General features: G+C 47.0%; 1 long non-coding RNA gene across 1 annotated transcript; it reads right to left on the bottom strand.

Annotated features, from left to right (window-relative positions):
* Positions 1-278: 278 nt before the first annotated feature.
* Positions 279-3,704, bottom strand: LOC105530391. The gene is made up of 2 exons (XR_001004644.1): positions 3,281-3,704; positions 279-497 (listed from the first exon to the last, which is right to left on the bottom strand). It is a non-coding gene; the product is annotated as an uncharacterized LOC105530391 (long non-coding RNA).
* Positions 3,705-4,058: the final 354 nt, after the last annotated feature.

The following is a 4,058-nucleotide window of genomic DNA, read 5'->3' as shown; positions in this document are numbered from 1 at the left end:
GATTAGCTGCTAGATGCTTTTGAAACGATAGTTTATTTGTATGTCATATATCTTGGTGAAAAAAATCTCACTGGTATTATCAGTGAGTAGATCTTTCAAAAATGAAATGGGAGCCCCGTCAGTGAGTCGCACACACTACCTTTTTAGGACAGAAGGGAGGCATACGCTTGGTGTTTTGCACTGAGGGTATTTGTGATTGTGCCAGGAGTTCAGAGCTGTAACTCATTGCCATAAAACCCCACATTTTTTCTTACAAATAAATGGGCCAAACCAGCATGTTCATTGTTTGTAGATTACTTGTAACTGTTTACACAATCCTCGTAATTTCTTCCAGTGAGGAGGGATGATGTGCCCCAGCAGAAAGAGGAGGGAGAGGCTGAACCAAGCCACTGTGAGGCGTCTCAGACATTCATGCGGCAAACGTGGTACCATAGGACTCTCACACAAGGGCTTCTGCGCACACAGGCACCTGCTCAGTCCTGTTCGAGGGTCAGGTTCTGGGCACTGAGACAAGAAGCAGATGGGACTGGAAGCTACAACTGTTCCCTCCCCTCTCCTTCCAACTCCCGCTCTAACCACACAACCGTGCACTGTACAGATGCAGAGATGTCACCAAAGTGGGTGTTTGAACACTGGATCCAGAAGTGGGGATGACATTTGGATTCCCCATGACCATCCTTACCTTGGGCACCTTCCTCGTTGAGGTCCCCATGAGGAGATGAAGAAAAGCTTCAAGGGCCAACAGAGAGCAGAGATGTTGGGTTCACCCACTAACCCGTCTCTCTGCCCCCCAGAGTGAGATTCCAGTTCCTCGGCTGCCTGCACCAGGGGCGTGAGGCTGCCACCACCCAGCGCGCTCATCAGCCTCAGAAAATCATCCAGACCTGAGAGACCCAAAGGGCAATTCCAACAGGGAAACCTGTAGAACCAGCAATGATTTAAAACAAACAAAAAAAGCAAAACCCCTCAGGAATGCAGGCTGTTTCCTCATCTTCCTCTTGGACCTGTCTTCCTTGTAAATTCCTTCCAAGAAGAGACGACTCTTCCCTCTCCAGCTGTCTCTGCTTTGCCGAGGTTACTTGGTCATTGGTGGCATTATCCACTTCAATACGGAATTAGCAGCAATGTCTACTCCAATGTGTACTTACAGAGAATGACAAAAGCTTTATGTGAATACAGTAAGAAAATGCTTGCGTACTTACAGCGCCTGGCATCTGCCCCCGGGGAGTGCAGATTAAGTGGCACAGTTCCCCCGATTTCAATAATTTATTACCTCTTTGCCATAAAATGAATGAAGGGGAAGAAAGCCAGTCAGTATCCATTCTAAGATGTGAACAGGGACTAAAGGCAGAGCCGTGCGCTGCACAAAACAAAAACTATTGGGATTGGAACCTTCGGTGCTCTCAGACGTTTCACCTGAAGGTGTTCTTCCAGTGCCCAGGAGCCCACGGCAGCAGCGTGAGCCAAGTCACGCGTGGCGGCCCTCCTAGGAATCTGATATTTTAGAATCACCAAGGATTTTAATTAGAAGGAAACTCCGTGTACAAAAGGAAAATACAGATTTTTTCCCTTTTTATTCTCTCCTCAGATGTGTCTCGTGATACAGCTTTGTTCGCTTCTCTTGGGGTGTCTTTAAGACGTGTATCACAAGCAGCGCAGCAGAGCCTCCTTTCTGCGATGCTGTTGGTCTGCGGTGCTCAGGTGTAGTGAGTGAGCCTGTCCTTCCCAGTGAGGGCCACAGGGGCTCTTCCTGCGTTTGCGTCCCTGCACTGTAGCAGTAAAAGGACTGCCATAGCCATTCCCACCTGTCCCACGCTGCGTTCCTGTATCTGATTTTATTTTTGCAGCCCCTCAAAGGCTCTTGGTATGTCCCAGAACGAGTTAACTTGCTGTTGAAAGTCTGGATACATCTGGGCCGGGCACGGTGGCTCAAGCCTGTAATCCCAGCACTTTGGGAGGCCGAGGCAGGCGGATCACGAGGTCAGGAGATCGAGACCATCCTGGCTAACACGGTGAAATCCCGTCTCTACTAAAAATACAAAAAACTAGCCGGGCGTGGTGGCGGGCGCCTGTAGCCCCAGCTTCTCGGGAGGCTGAGGCAGGAAAATGTGAACCCAGGAGGCAGAGCTTGCAGTGAGCCGAGATCGCGCCACAGTACTCCAGCCTAGGCGACAGAGCCAGACTCGGTCTCAAAAAAAAAAAAAAAAAGAAAGAAAGTCAAAGTCTGGATGCATCTGTCGAAGGTAGCTGACCTCTTTTCTGTAACTACCCCAATGTCTCGCTATCTCCTACCTCAGGACGCACATGTATCTTGGGGCTAGTCCATTCAGAAAGCCTATGGAGGTGGCTGCCAGCTTAATGAATTGAATCCTAGCAACCTAGGAGAGTTCAACATTTGAAAAATTAATATATTTTCAATCATCAAGGTCTACACTGTACCAAATTGTGTTTGTCTAGTGGCTAGGATTGATACTAATGTTTGAGTAAAACTAATTAGATGAGAAAGAGAAAGTTGAAAATGATCAGCATGAAAACTGACTCACTGGAGAGATCTCAAGCCAAAAGCCTCCTGAGATGTTCCTGCACTGGCCATTTCTAACTATCCAGCACGGACTGAAGTATCACGGTAGCAAGGGTGAAACTAGATTTTCAGATTAAAGAAAAGAAATCCGTAATAATATTATCCCACCCCCTTAAATATTTTGCTACTGAAAAAAAAGATTTTACCTATAATACAATATTCAGGTGAACCTTTTTTATGCAAAATGGACAGAGAGTCTTAACCTAAAACACCTAAGTATTATTTAAATTTCTCATGCTTCTTATAGATGAGTCAAAAAATATATCCTTGATTCTGAACTTATTAGAGCCATATGGCCAATCATAAAAAAAATACGCCTCTCTCAACACTTTCACTGAGGAGGAGCAGGTTGAGGAGCGTGGATCCACGCTAGCCCTCTTGGGCAAGCCAGGCAGTCTGTTCAGGAAACATCTCTTTAAAAATAGCAGCAGGAGTTTCCCTTTTCATTTAGACATTGGTTTACCTATCCTCCACTAACAGCCTGTTAAAATACCATCCCAGTGACTGACATATTTGCAAAAATTATTGTAGTTCTCAGCCTCGTGGGAGGCCCCAACTGAGAAAGCAATATGTGGCTGTCTTTGAGGTAAAGCCTTAACTAGAATCTCAGACCCAACGCTGGATGATGCCACGCACCCCAGGAATAGAGTGTGGTCCTTCTAGGAAGGGCCATTTCCTGCCTATATCCTTTTCTCTCACCTGAAAGAACCAGAGCAGCCCAGGGAGCAGGGGCTGCCGGTCCCGCAGGGAGTCTCCTACCTCATGACCTCATTACGTGCCTATCCCCAAAGGCGAGTCACTTTGCTCCTGATTCCCAGATTCTGGCCTGTGTTTTCTTCATCAGGTTTATCTTGATGCCTGTCATGCAGTATTCCTTGAAAGTCAGCATCCCTCAAATTCCTGTCATTCCCAGGAAACATGCACTGTGTTTCAACAACCTCAGGCACCTTTTATGACGTGGAAGGCAGCAGAAAGCACGGCTCATTGACACACTGCTGTGTCCTGTTTTTGTCTGGGCGGTGCAACCTTTGACAGAGTAGTGGACCTGGGCCATGTGGGAGAGGCCACCACAACTGCCCAATGGGAGTGTCACAATTCCCTGAGCTATCAGAGCCAGACTGCCCCGGAATGTAGACTCGGACCCGGAGCTGATGTCACAATCACAGAGTTCACTATTCAGTGAATGCAGGATTCCTAAGTTTCCATCAGGGTTGAGGCACTGCACAGAGACTCCGAGAATAAACCATGCAATAGAGGCACAGCTGTTCGCTGAGCCTACCCTGCAATGGAGGTGGGAAGGATTAAAATAGAAATAAGTGCATAAATAGCAATTTGAGGGACCAGACAGTGCATGATGGGAGCATGCCAGAAAAACAAAAAATCGCTGGTGTTCTTTCTGCACAGGCCAATCCACAGGTGCATGTGGATAGTCTACAGTCAAAATATTGGTTCTCAATTAAGTACATTCATTGTTTAG

The sequence above is a fragment of the Mandrillus leucophaeus genome, unplaced genomic scaffold (genome assembly GCF_000951045.1).
Source record: "Mandrillus leucophaeus isolate KB7577 unplaced genomic scaffold, Mleu.le_1.0 Scaffold82, whole genome shotgun sequence".
In the NCBI taxonomy this organism is placed as follows: domain Eukaryota; kingdom Metazoa; phylum Chordata; class Mammalia; order Primates; family Cercopithecidae; genus Mandrillus; species Mandrillus leucophaeus.
Note: the sequence above shows the minus strand (reverse complement) of the source record. Positions and strands in the feature narration are given on the sequence as shown.